At 38.7% G+C, this 14336-nt stretch overlaps 1 protein-coding gene across 7 annotated transcripts in view; it reads right to left on the reverse strand.

Moving 5' to 3' along the window:
- Positions 1-14336, reverse strand: part of LOC726153 — a 301298-nt gene that overhangs the window by 69189 nt on the left and 217773 nt on the right. The window lies entirely within an intron of this gene.

Raw genomic sequence — 14336 nt, forward strand, 5'->3', positions numbered from 1 at the left:
TAATCAATATCCGAGTGAAATTTTGCGCGACGAAGATGAGGAAGTTGCAATTTTATAAAACCTGTTTTATTATTGATGATAATTGGAGGATCGAAAAATTGAAAATTCGATTAATTATCAAGGGATGATCTAACCTAGAATTGAAATCCTGTTCGAATTACGTTGGTGAACCGTGGCGCCGAATCTTCCTAATTTTCCACGGCGGAAAAACCTGTCGGAACGAGGTACACGCGAACCCTCTTCCCCGTTAATTAATCCCGCCATGACTTATACGAATAATCATAACCATCTACATCCGAGACAGACATCGTTTCTCCCCGGGTACACCATGAACAACCAACCGCACGATTCTCGTGTACCTAACCTTTGAATATGCAGATTCCATTTTCCCCAGATTTTCCGAATGTTTCTCCAACATCTTACCAGGATCCTTTCGAACGATTTTAATTAAGTGGATAATATTCCATTTCGTATTTCACTACTATTTCCTAGTATTTCCTAGTTGGGGGATTTGTTTTAATAAAGAGAGAGAGGAGAAGAAATTTTAAGATCAATTTTTTAAAACATTCTTAGTTTTATTAGTTCATTAATTTATAGAGAGATTTTTTGATAAATATTAATTTTCTTGATAAGATATTCCAATGATTTTAATTGGATGGATAATATTCCGGGAAACTTCGTACCTTCGATCGGAAATTTGTTTTTGAAGAAAAAGAAAGGGAGAAGGAAGAGAAGCAAGTAGAGAGACGAAAAAAGAATTCCAAAATTAACTCTATACAGATATTATCCTATTAAAAAAAAAAAAAGAAGAAAGAAAGGAAAAATCTAATCTAACCTCACTTCTACTATTCTCCAAATTTTTCCACGATCGTGCCGAACGATTTTAATTAGCCGGATAAATGTTCCCCCACCCCTCGTTCCCTTTGCAGTCGAAGATTTGTTCCAGCTCAAAGTGGTGGAACAAGTTAAAAGAAAAGAGGGGAAAGGGAGGGAGGACAGAAAGAGAAAAGGAAAGGATGGAGAGGCGAAAGAAGCCTGGGGAGGTAAAGGGTGGTGGTGGTTGACTGAATGCTGCGGCTAAAGGGCGGTTCTTACCCTCTTAACCGGTCTAACGTGGAAAAGCACGACCACTTCGACGCTACAGGCAAAGTTTACCTCGCTAATTCATCCGTGGCCTCGTCGTGGAAAATGTTGAAAGGGAGTAAATTTGACCGTGGAGGGGAGGGAGGGCGCAAGAGGAGGAGGAGGAGAGGAGAGGTTGCTCCGTTCTCTTGAGCCGCGCCCTCCGCCTCTCTCTCTCTCTCTCATCGACTTGCAAAATGTATTTTAGTCTCGCTTATAATTAACGGGGCAAGTGTTATGAGCACCTGCTGCAAGCAGCGCGATCTAAGGAAATTTTCGCGAACAAAACAGGTGATTGGATGTTTTCTTTGATGTTGCGATTATTTCCATTGAATTTTGTAGTCACGTACAAACCTTTTTTCCCCTCCGTGTCTTTCGGGTCGGCCGGGTTTGGACAGCCGAGCCTTTAAACCGGCATCAACCGAGTCAACCGAGCGAAAGAATTAAAGGATTTCTGCGCTTTTAAACGGCGTATTTAAAACTGATGAAAGCCACATCCCCCGCGGGCCCTTATTCAATGGAATATATTCACTGTTATCGCGTATTCCTTCCTTTTTATATCTCTCTCTCTCTCTCTCTCTCTCTAAAACGTTCCAAAATCTGATCAAATGGATTGTATATTTTTTCAAGAGTTGAAAAGTAATTTAATAACGAAACGTTAACTGCGATACACAACAGAAATTACTCGACTCCGTTTTTAACGTAACGGAGAGGAAAAAAAAAAAAAAAAAAAAAAATGTGCGTTTTGGAACTGCTGGATTGCTTTATCCTTTATCTTTCTCCGTTTCTCTCTTTCTCTCTCTGTCTCTTTTTTCTCCCTCGCTCGTTTCTTCCCGCTTTTCAAAGTACATTTTTATCCGTGCAAACACATGGGGGTGGGGGAGGGGACGAGTGTCGTTTCGTTACGCTTTCCATCGTTGTAAATTACCTAGTCTGATACGTTTTTTTTAAATTCAAAGAGAATATTGTTAATCGGATTACACGTTGCAACCGGGACAAAGTATTATTAACAATGATACAGGTAACATACGTATATATGTATGTATACATCGATATTTTTAAACGAGCGAATTTTAATTGATTTAAATTCCTCGTTGCGCACATCTCTACAATTTTTGTTTTATCGTTCAAAGAAAATTCTAATCTCAGAAATCCTTTCTTTTTTTTTCAAAATCAAAATCGTTACATACTTCTTCCTTCCCCTTCTATTTCTTATTTTTCATACATCGTAAGCTCGTGATTACGTGATATAAATAACGAAATAAGCCTGAACAGCTGAGGATCAATCCTCCCTGTCCACATATAATCCGTTTCATAACAAACTGGCTGAAACTAACAATAAGAACAATAAGAATATCTTGAAATTTCGATACAAAAACGAATGGAAATGCACGCGTCGATCGATCATCACGTCGCGCCTTCCAGATCTTCCTCCCCCTCGCGAGAACAAGGGCGAGTTGCATCCACGTTGACGCATCCGCGGATATAATCGCAGTTGGTGGGGGAGGAGGGGGCGACTGGCACATTTTGTAACTGCCAACGGGCCAATCTAAGTGACGAACGGCTGTTGCACGCGGCCTCGCGACCTCGTACCACACCCGCCATAATCATTTCATACACAATAGTCTCGCGTTCTCCGCGAGAGGGGCGGGGGTGGGTGGCCGGCGAGAGAGTAATGGCCGCAATTTGTACCCTACTCCCGCATTCCAGGCCAGCCTGTGCATGGATCAGTGTGAATTTACGCACGTGCGTCCACACGCGCGCCCTCCTCACCCTTCGATTCTTCGGGGGTGACGACCTTCGATACGTTCGCGGAAATATCGAGCGGGTGGCAGAGGGTGGAATTCGACGGATTCCTCCGTTTCTGGAAGCGAGGTTGACGTTCTCGTCCCAACGATTATTATTAATCGCTTTGGAATGGAAACGCGTCGCGAGGAAAGAGTGTTATCGATGCGTTCAACTTCGATACGTTGGAATTAAGTGAAATCGGATATCTATCGTTTTCGTCTAGGAAAAAGGATAATCGTTGAATAAATCGTTGAATCTCTGGAAATCTACGTTGGGGATTAACAAATTGAGCTTCGCGATTGTTAAAAAAAGGATTAGAATAATTAAGTATCTGTCGTTGTATCTGAAAAACTTTTGGAAAGAATATATATTATAAATATTTGTTGAAACGTAATTTTGTTACTTTTCTTATACACGAAAGATCGTTAAGTAAGATTTATTCGAGGAAATAATTCGAATCTTTTGCAACAAATACAAATTGTAATTCGAATCGATAACTCGTATAACGTTTCACGAAAGCGGACCGAGGTAGGAAGAGCCTGGTTAAACTGTTTAAACTTGAATTCACCAGTTTTAGAAGTGGTTCTGGAACAAGGGATAAAAGTTACGGGATAAAAAACCATTTGCTTGCCAAATGCCGTTCTTCGTGTGTACGTGGAAAGATTTTCAAAAGGGAGAGGGGGAGAGGGGGGAGGAGGGTCTTAGCCGAAGACCTGTCTCGTTCACGCGAATCCCGGTTACCATTCGTTTCCGCTTGAATTTAAATGCGAGGAATATTTAAACGCGGCTAATCATTATTCTTGATTCGTGCTTAAGTTAAGCGGCAAACTCGGCTCTTCGACAGAGAAAGACCGAGGCGGGCATAAATAATTCCACCCCCTCCTGGCCGAAAGTGTTTTCGATCCTCGAATCGGCGTTGTTGAAAAATTAATTATTAATTATAAATCTCGATATCGAATCCAACACTTGGATTTCTAATATTACAATAGTCTTTTATCATTAAATCTCTTCATTCAATTTAGAATTAGTCTCTGAGAATCCTAATGACAGTATTTATTTGAATCAATGGATTTTAGGGAAGAAGAATTTAATAATAATCCTACTTTTTCCGTTATTTTTCGATTCTGCGGAATAGATTAATGATTGAAAATAAACTTGAGATTTGGTATGAGATTTGGTATCATTTTAGAATAAAGTAAAATCAATTTTTGTTTGCTGATAATTCAAAAAACTGAAATTAGATTAATCAGTAATGCTGGAACAGCGATATTCAATCTCTTTTATTATACTTATCGTCCTGACATCTCTAAAATTCTTATTTTCCAACGAATTTTAAATTGGTTAAAAATTTTTACAATTTTTTACGAGATAAAACTCGATCACATCTCGCGAGAAGAATCGAAACACAAGATGTAAATTCAATCCACGAAGACAAATGAGACAAGAATCAAACGAGTATACGTATCGATTATACGTCGTTCGAAATCTGAATTAATACGAGAAAAGTAACGATAAGAAATTTTTATCCACACCGAACTGTAATCGACCAGGAATTTTTATCGCCCTCACCTCGAATATTTTACTCGTGACAAATTTATCGCCGATCGAAAACGTAAGACGTTTCGTTATATTTTACTTTTCACGTCTATCTTTCTCCCTTTTCTTCTTTTTTCGTACTTTTTTTTTTATTTTTTTTCTATCGCGCGACACGGAACAACAAATCGGTCGGGCACAAGTTAACGAAACTCGGGATGGGAAGACCATTTCGAAAGGAATGCAGATGCACTGCGCGGGAAAACGGAGATACGAAGCTATAAACTCTTGACGTCGAGATAAACCATTGACAAAAGTTATGGGTGGTTCGGGTGAATAAATAGAATAATGGAAACCAAGTGAAAAAAAAAAAAAGAAAAAGAAAGAAAGAGAAAAAAGAAGGCTGCACGCCCGAGAGTTCGCGCCCTCGGGATTGCAAATGGCGTGGATGACAATCGAATTGCGGATGAGAAACGATTTTTCCCTCCCCCGTATAAGGAAATTAAACCAACTATCTGCTCCCCCGTATCTGGGGAACGAGGAATCTTGGAGCTGGTGTTATAACGTTTCAACCTTGGAATTATATTTTCCAGGCTTAAGAGGATTAGGCTAATTTTCCAAAATGTTCCAAATTTTTTTAATTACGCAGAAAAATAGTTCTAAAAATTCACGTGATCCCCGTCTAGATCGATATTTCAATTTTATTATTTTAAGAAGGAAAGCTCGAAATAATCTTTTAATCCACGGATAACATTTTAATCTTTCTTTTTTATTTATATAAGAAAAAAAAAAAAAGAAAAACGACATTTATAGCTAGCCAAGATATCTCTTATTCCATAATTAACGAGGAAAGTGGAATTTTATTCGGGTACCGAACCGGTAACGTGGGATATCTTTATACGAAAAATATTAGGGAGCAACGAGTGATATTTGATATTTGTGGAAACCGTTGGAAAGTTTCGAATCTGAAACGACTTTCTGGGGCATCAAGCCACTTTCGCGTTATGCAATATTAATGTCGCCGCGTCATTTTAAAATATAAACACTTTGCACCCCCTGAATAATTCATGGAACCGACGTTTGTCATCTGTTCGGTTTATCATAACGTTTGAACTGCGCTCCGTGTCCACCTATTCCCTCCCCCCTTTATCCTTCTGTTTTTAATTTCCTCGCGGTGGTCGATGGCATTGGTCATTGTTCGAGGGGGAAGGGGGAGAGAGAGAGAAACTTCGAAATGACGATTCCCTCTCGTACGATATAAAAATTTCATCCCGATTCGAATGGAATTTTATTGAAAATACACAGAGAAGTAATGTAAACTCTCTTTGAAACACCAAGTAACTTTGTCTTTTCACTCGTTTCATTCCGAGATTCGAGCGAAAATATCTTTTAGATTGATAATAATTTTTACGAATGATTTTGCAATTTCTTATTTCTTTTTAATATAAAAAATTATCATCTTCTGCTTGTACGAAACAAACCGTAATCCAACACCTATGACTTTCAATTTCTTCTCGATATCTAAATTTGTACCCCAATTTTTTTCTCATCTTACTTAATTTTTTAATCTTACGCTTTTTAAAATTCGAATCGAAATTGAAGTCGCGTGAGTCAACTACCCCCTCTCTCGTGTCACCATCGTATTCAACCAATTAAATTTTTCCATACGAATCGACTCGAAACCGTCTTTTCCACTCCGTCGACAGAAAATTAATAACACCTCGTCAAAGAAATACACGCGCGGGCACAAAGGACGATTTAATAGTTCGGTTAACGAGTGAGATCTTCGTGTCTCTCCCCGGAATGGCCGAAATTACACGCCCCATTTTCGATTTGCACCTCCTCCTCCCTCCTCCTCCCTCCTCCTCGGGGCGAATTACATTTTTTTCCCAACCGAATAAAGGGAAACCCGACAGACTTACTTTGTTACAGCAAAACTTCTATATATATATATATATATAAAGGTATGTCCTGTAACAGCGACAGGAGGAGGGGGGTATACGTGCAAAGGTTTCGAAAACTTTTCGCGGACCGAAAAGTTATTATTCCAATCAATTTCTTCCGACCAGTAACACACAAGCTGTTTAAAGTTCGGTGAAACGAGGTGAATCTACAAAGTCGATGGCGCGAGAACGCGCTGCCCCTATCCTCCTCCCCCCTCCTCTCGACTAATCTAACTTTAACAAATCTTCCGCACGTAACCGGAAAATCGAAAACTCCTTTAAATGGCGAGGGAGGGGGGCACTCGACCGACCACGAATGTTCTTTTTTCGAAAAATTTCTCGAACCGCGACTTCTCCAATCCTGTCCTCCCCCTTCCTCTGGGGAGGATTCGAGCAATCGGGGGTGTCGGTCGACGCGAATCGATCGATCGGATTGAATTTTGAATCCGTCTAAAAACGAATAGATGGAACCGGGGATGATTCGATGACCAATGTCCATTAGTTTTGGAATGGATATGATTATCGGAATGGATAACGATCCATTTCGAAATGTATGTTGGTTTAAAATACCAAAGGGGAAAGTTGCAGTTTGGAAAAATTATTTTTCGACAATTTTTTAGAAATTCTATTTCGATCGAGAAACGAATTAGAAATTGGAAATTTACAGAGAGAGAGAGATCGATTTATCTCTCAGATTTGATAATTCACGAGAGAGGATGAAGGGTAAGAGTGTGTCGAACAGTGTTAAAAAAAGTTCCTCCTTTCTTGTAGAAGGTTTGGATGGAAATTTTTTTATAATGTGGAGAGGGAGAAAGAGTGTGTATATCGAATGGAGAAGTCCGCCGGGTGTTTCGTTTATGCGAAACTTGTACGCTAAACTTTTTAATCCGGAGGCTAAACTCGGTTGAAATTTCAACAGCTAGGGGAGGAGGATCTTTTACGCAAACAGTGACGAAATTTAGTGGAACGAGAGGATCGCGAGGAGCGTATGCCCGACGATAAGTACATCGGTACATCGGCTACCGAGACAAATGGCATCTCCTCTATTCTTTTCTCCCTTTTTCGTTCACCCGGCGAAAAGCAGGTTATAAATCATGGAAATCTTGTAACGGAGGAGTGGAGTGGCTAAAGAGTATAAAAAGGAGGGAGGGGGGAGGAGGAAAAGAATGCGAAAAAAAGCGGGGCAAAAAGTTTCGGATTTACTGTAAAAGTTTCAGAGATATTGCGTGATACGGAAAAGGAGAGTAAACGGGCACAAAACTTGATGCCGAAAAATAAAAATAATAATAATAATAAAAAAAATGAGGCTAAACTAGAAAGGCTTTTAAAACAACGAGATTTTACTCCTGTTTTACATTTTTTTCTATACCTCGATTTCTATTCCAATGTAATATAAAGAAAAAAAAGAAATTAAATATGGAATATCAATTAAACAGGAATTATTAATTAAATTTTGATCGATATAATTTTCAAATATAATTTTCCGATATTTTAATGAAATATTACATATTTCCATCGCGAATAAAGTATCTCAATTATCTCGAGAATCACAATCACCACCATCCTTTATAAATTCATATTTCAATTCTTCCCATCGAATACTTTTCTTTTTTTTTAAAATCATCCTATCTCTTCTCTCGTCTCACTCTCGAGGCGAAAAATATAAAAAGGAACCCGTTAGATACTCAAATCAGCAAAATCCCCAAGAGAGAAAGAGCAGCGAAGAACACACGCTCTATATACGGCACAATAGGTCGGCAATTACAGGTGGCGAACGACAGGGGAACCGAGTCGAACAACACGCCTTCTGTCACGTGTATCGACGCGGCAGAAATAAATTCGTTCCCCGTTCGGGTAAAAGCGGGGCAGAGAGGGAGGGAGGGAGGGGGCGAAATTCCGTCCGTCCAAATAAAATTCACCGAAAAACCGATCATCGTACCCCCTCTCTTCCCCCGTTTAACCCGTGCACTCGGGGAATCACTCGAGTTTATATCGTCATCCGAGGGGATGATTCGGTTTCGCCGCAGTGACACGGAGAGAGAGGGGATAAATCTATACGTGTGTGTGTTTATATATATATCTTTCTCTCTTTCTCTCTCACAGGATGACGTGTATACGTAGAGGTAGGTAATTACATGGAAAAAATTCCGATCAGGCCTGCGGCCAGACCCAGCTCGCCCTCTCGTTTGTCGAGTTACAGTCTCTCGTTCGTATCGCGTGCCCCGACTTAGAAATCGAGGCCTCGGCCAATCAGCCAATCAGACGCGGGCCGCGTCGCTTCCTCGGCCATCGTCCTCCCCATCGAAATCTCGGCGGGACAATCAGGGATCGGGAGCACGCCCCTGCCAAATTGCGTGCCGCTTTTAAATATTAACCCCCGCGCGGAAACGAAGAAATTCGTGGCGCGATGCTATGCTTCGACTGGCAAGCAAGTTACATGTGCAGCTTTGATACTCCTCGGGGGAGGGAAGGGACTCTGCTGGGACTATGCTCGGGGATCTGCTCAACATTCGAAACTATTCTCCCCCTCCAAGATTTATCACGGCTACAAAATGGCTGCGAGATTTCGTTGTCTTCTGCTCTTTAAAAAAAAAAAAAAAGAAAAAAAGGGGGCTTGCGTTTCGGTACGATAAAAAATATCGCGCATCTCGGAGAAAAATGTATGTATATATGTATTCTTCTCCTCCTTCTCTTCTTCTTTCGTTTTATCGCATGGCTCTGTACGCCTCGATGATTTTGTTTTGGAATTTGGCGTAGCGAGGGATGATGAGGGATGATGAGGGATTTGAAATTGAAGGATTGATATTATTTTCGATTATTTTTTTTCGAATAAAAATAAACTTGGGATCGATTCTAACGAAGGACGATTTGGATTTTTGAATAAATAAATGGACGACTCGAAGTTCGATTTTTAATTTGATAATCGCTGTTTACACAGAATGATCTGATATATATATGTAGAATCGTGGATGAAAATTTATCGTCGATATATAAATTTATCGTAAGGATAATAATTTCATTTCGAACAATCATCCAATAAATTTTCGCTCGAGGAAAACAACGGGGGAATACCGAGAACAAACGTTTCCTCTCAAAGCACGATTGAATCAATGAATATTCTCCATCCACTTGGGCACACTATACAAAATATTATGCGGGGCAATTTCGCGTTTTACGAAACGGCAGTAACCGGGGAAATATTACAGAAATCCAGAATAAGTCGTCGCTTATAAAAAGTCAGATTAAAAATAATAATAATAATTTTAAATTTTTATTACACGAAAACAAAAGAAATTATAAAAATTCTACAAGAATATTCATCGAGAAAAAACCAACAAATATAATATCACTTCTTCTTTTCTTCTTTACCCAAAAATTAACAACGTATAATAAACGTTTCATTAAAAAAAAAGAAGAATTACGATCCATTAACGTGAGCGAAAAAACACTATATCAAACTATCATTCTTCCCCTACGAAAGTCATTAAACGATACACACCCATTAATATCGACAAAAATATCGACAAGAATTCGCGCTGTTAAAAAACGCGGCCAACGCGGTTATAAAAGGGAAAATGGCGCGTTAATTCGGTGGGAAAATTCGCGTTAATTTCCTTTCAAATTGCCATTTCATTTTGTGCGAAGGGGTTGTCTCGACACAACAAAACAACGTATGCATTTAAAAGAGGTGGTTAATCTTCATTGGACGCTCCGTAAAGGGATTAAAATTGGGGAAAAAAATACGTGTCTTCGAACAACCGATTTTTCGACGTTCGTTTCATCCGCAACAACGGTTCGTTTTTCATCAGCCGTGGAGAACGATCTCGCGGGAATTTGTTCCGCGATCGAATCCATTAACCTTCGAGGAAGCCAAAACTTCAGGAGGACTCGGATCCATGCACGGAGGGATTAAACGTTAGGCGGCACACGATGCTCGTATTTTTTTCCCCGATCGGATAGGAAAATGCGCGATTGAAACGTTTGGGAAGATTGCTAAATAGTTGGATTTAAAGCTCGGACGGGTAAATAAGAGGGATTCGATCCGGGTATTCTCTCTCCGATTCGTAGATGGAAAGGATATATTTTAAAAGGAATTTTTCGTGATTTGTCCATCAAAGTTTATGTATTTTTTTTTTTATATATATAAATAGGTACGAACCTACTTTTACCGGCGTTTTATTATCGGAGAAGAGGGGAGGGGAGATCGAGAAGCGAATAGTTTGGGAAATTTTGGATCTAATCTCCTTGAAATTAATTTTGCACGCGTTGATTTAAGCTGATTGCCGATCAAAATTACAGCGCATTACCGCGAACATCCATAAAGTCCACTATTAATATTTCCACGTCATACGGAATTCTTAATTAATTTACAAGAAACGATAAATTCGATTGGAAAGGGAGTTAGCTCAGGGTTTCTCGGTTTATTAATACGACCCGCTATAATTTCAGAATTCAGTAGTTTTGCCAATTGGAGCTCGGTATTAAAATTATTATTAGCAAACTGGTGCGTGTATCGATCAAACGCAAAAACGTAACAGGGAGTGTTGTCACCAGCCGTAATAGAAATATTTTATATCAAACGCGAAATTTCCCTCTGTAATTTCCTTTCCGTCCCAATTTCCAAAATTCTAAATTCATCATTAGCGAAATTAATTTTTCTCCAAGATCGTATAAATCGTGAACTCTTTCGATTTCGAAGAAAAAAATAAAACATCTCTGATAGAAACAATAAATCGATCCCCCTTACAGAATCGATACACCGGATTTTCGATCGGTCCAATAGGAAAAGAGTAACCGAATTCTCACTCTGGAATTTCAAGAGGCGGAAGAAGTCGTATTTCATGCGAATGCCAACACTCGCGCAACACCTCGAATATCCGTGCCGATATAAACTACTGCTTCGCGGATGTCTTGCGTGCGGATGATTAGAAAACTTCGATTGCCAGATTACAGCCCCCAAGATTTATGAACTCCCCCGGCGGGGAGGGAGGGCTTTGTTGATGCTGCCGATGCTCTCTACTCAACCTTTTCCACCGCGGAATTTCAAATTTATTCCGACGTCCGCATCCGGGGGCTTTTTAACCGTTTCCACTTTTATCTCGCCGCTGACGGATGGATCGGAGTCGGAGGAAGAAGAGGAGGAGGAGGAGGTAAAAATTACTTTGCGAATTATCTCCGCTGTTCCTCCCTTTGATTTCTTAATTAGTTATTCGTTCCTTCGTATTCTCGCGAGAAAATTTTTTTATTTATTAATCGTAAACAATTGAAAAAGAAAAGAAAAGAATAGATTATTAAGAATAATTAAACTATTATAAATTATTGTTTTTAATATTTTGATTGAAATATATATTTATATATATATATAACGATTGTTTGGAAAAAAGTGAATACTCTTATATTCTTTATCCTTTATTTGCAGAATTTGCGCACGGTACGATTAATAAAATATTTGATGAAAAAGTTATGTTATGATAAAGGTTTGATTCAACGGATTGGAGAGTGGAGGTTCGAGAGTCGGGTAAAAGGATGAAAAGGTGCTCTCCAAGAGAAGAAAATACAGAGTAGATTTTAAACATTAAAGAGGAGCAAACACGCGAGTTACAAGATACAATGGGAGGGGGAGTTTGGGTTTCTACATACGCTGTTCGACGTTTGAAATATGAAAAAGTGGATAGGGTCGAACAGATAGGCAAGCTTTCGAAAATATCCGAACCGATATTACCGACGTGTTTCTTTCCAAGGAAACTGGATGGGAGGGAAAAATTATCAGGAGGACGAAAATTATTCCTCCGACATTATCTCCGTTATTATCGTATTATCGAGAAAATTATATCGAAATATTCCTGTATTCTTTCCGTGGAAAATTCTAAAGCTTCCTCTCCCAAAGAATTTTCTCAAAATGATTCTTCAACGAAGCTGTATATAATAATAAAGGATATTCAAATTCCCTCCACAAGAATATGGCACGAGAAACGTTAAGGAAACGAGCAGACAACGAAACAAAATCCAATTTCTATATTCCCAGGGCAAACAATGTATCCTATCAATAAAATACCATACATTTTTATGCAAGCTTGTTAACAAACCTGACTCGAGCTTAATTCAATGAATACTGTTCTCTTCCCTCAGGCAGGGGAGCAACAATCAGAACCATAATGTTGCATCATCGACGAATAAAACTGATTTACATGGATGATGTCGAATGATTAAAAGAATAAAAAAAAAAAACATTCTTGCGAATATTTTCAAATTTATTCTTACATCGATCTGAAAATCTTCGTACCTTGTCATTTATTAATAATTAATAACAAAGAGGATCGAATTGGGAGGAAAGAGGGGGAGTAGTCGTCGGGGGGAAGGGAAATAAACGCCCTCGTCCTGCTTGACGAACATCTGTTCGCGAAGAGGGGAGGGGGAAGGGAAGAGAAATAGGAGGAAGCGGAATATAAAAAGGGGAATAAAAGCCCAATTCTCATAAACGTCACTATGGATGTACGTTTTATAGCACTTCTGGCAAGGTAATGTTCCCGCCTTTCGAAAAGTAGATCTGAATGAGCGGTCGGAAGTTTTTACAGCTTCATCCGTCCGAACGCGGGGAGAAGGAGGAGGAGGAGGAAGAGGAGAAATAAAATTCGCGTGAAGGGGAGAGAGGAGAGGCTATCGTTTACGTTATACATCCCGATTCGTGTTCGATGAATTTAAGGCGGAGTGGTTTCGCTGGAATTACAATTTGTCGGGCTTTCAACGCGATTAGAGAGATAAATTTTGCGCGGGATGTTATGAGGGAAGTAAGTGGGTAAGTAAGATCCTTGAATTACGCCAGGGAACGTAAATGTGAAAAATTGAAAGGGATTAAAATTCCTTTCCTTTCGATGTGTATAACTTTTTGCAATATTGGAAACGCATTATTGTTATTATCATATCTCTAAGGAAATTTGAAAATTTTAACGCGTGAAATGAAAAGTCTGAATGCAAGATCAACGAGACGCGATCCAAAAGTTTTCCAAAAATGCGATATATCACGTTGCGATGTTATGGAATAAAAAAAAAAAGTCTCGAAACAATTTCTGGACCGTGACAAATAATTTCTTTCCATTAACCCGGATGAATACTCGTCAATCGATCGAGCTCTTTTAATTCGAAAGTCTTTTAGGTCTATAAGGATCGTTTCGAGCTCTTGTCGATGGAATTTCCTCCCTACTTTTACACTTTTCCAATCTGTACTCGTTTCAATAAATCTCGTTGATTTATTACCAATTGCCGCTCCTTCGGTTAAATATATTTTCCCAATCAATATTTTTAAAAATTAATCGCGACGTTCCTTTAGAAACTCTTATTTAACCTTTTAATTGCGGATACTTTTATATCACAATCTATCGCTCTAAATTAAAAAAGTATCATATAATAAAACGTAAACGTACAAATGTTATTACGGAAAATCTAAAATCTTAAAATTTATACTAAAACTTCATATATACATCTTTTTTCTTCAAGAACTGAAAGAAGTAGAAGGCTTATCCATATCAGGGAAAGTTTACAAAAATATACCCTGAAAGAGACTCGAATAGCAATCGAAATTAAACTAAACTTTTAGCCTTGTACTGGGTCAAAAATAGGATAAAAAATAAAAGCATGCCGACCGACAAAATGTATTCATTTTATCAATAAGAAAGAATAAAATGAAAATAAATATATAACGTTCCAATTTTAAATTGTATTACCTATATTCTATTTTAAAATATTTTTTTTATTATATTCACCCTCCTTAGTTAAAGATTATTTCCTCTCCTTGACAAATACCAAAACTTATTAATAAATATCACTTCTCGTGATTCGATCGATACGATATTGATCGAAACGAGGCTCAATTACATCACGTTTCCACCGTTCCGACTTGGAGGAAAGAAAGAAAGACGAGCAAGGAAAAAATACATTCTCCTCCAGAAAACG

Source organism: Apis mellifera, linkage group LG14 (genome assembly GCF_003254395.2).
Source record: "Apis mellifera strain DH4 linkage group LG14, Amel_HAv3.1, whole genome shotgun sequence".
NCBI lineage: Eukaryota > Metazoa > Arthropoda > Insecta > Hymenoptera > Apidae > Apis > Apis mellifera.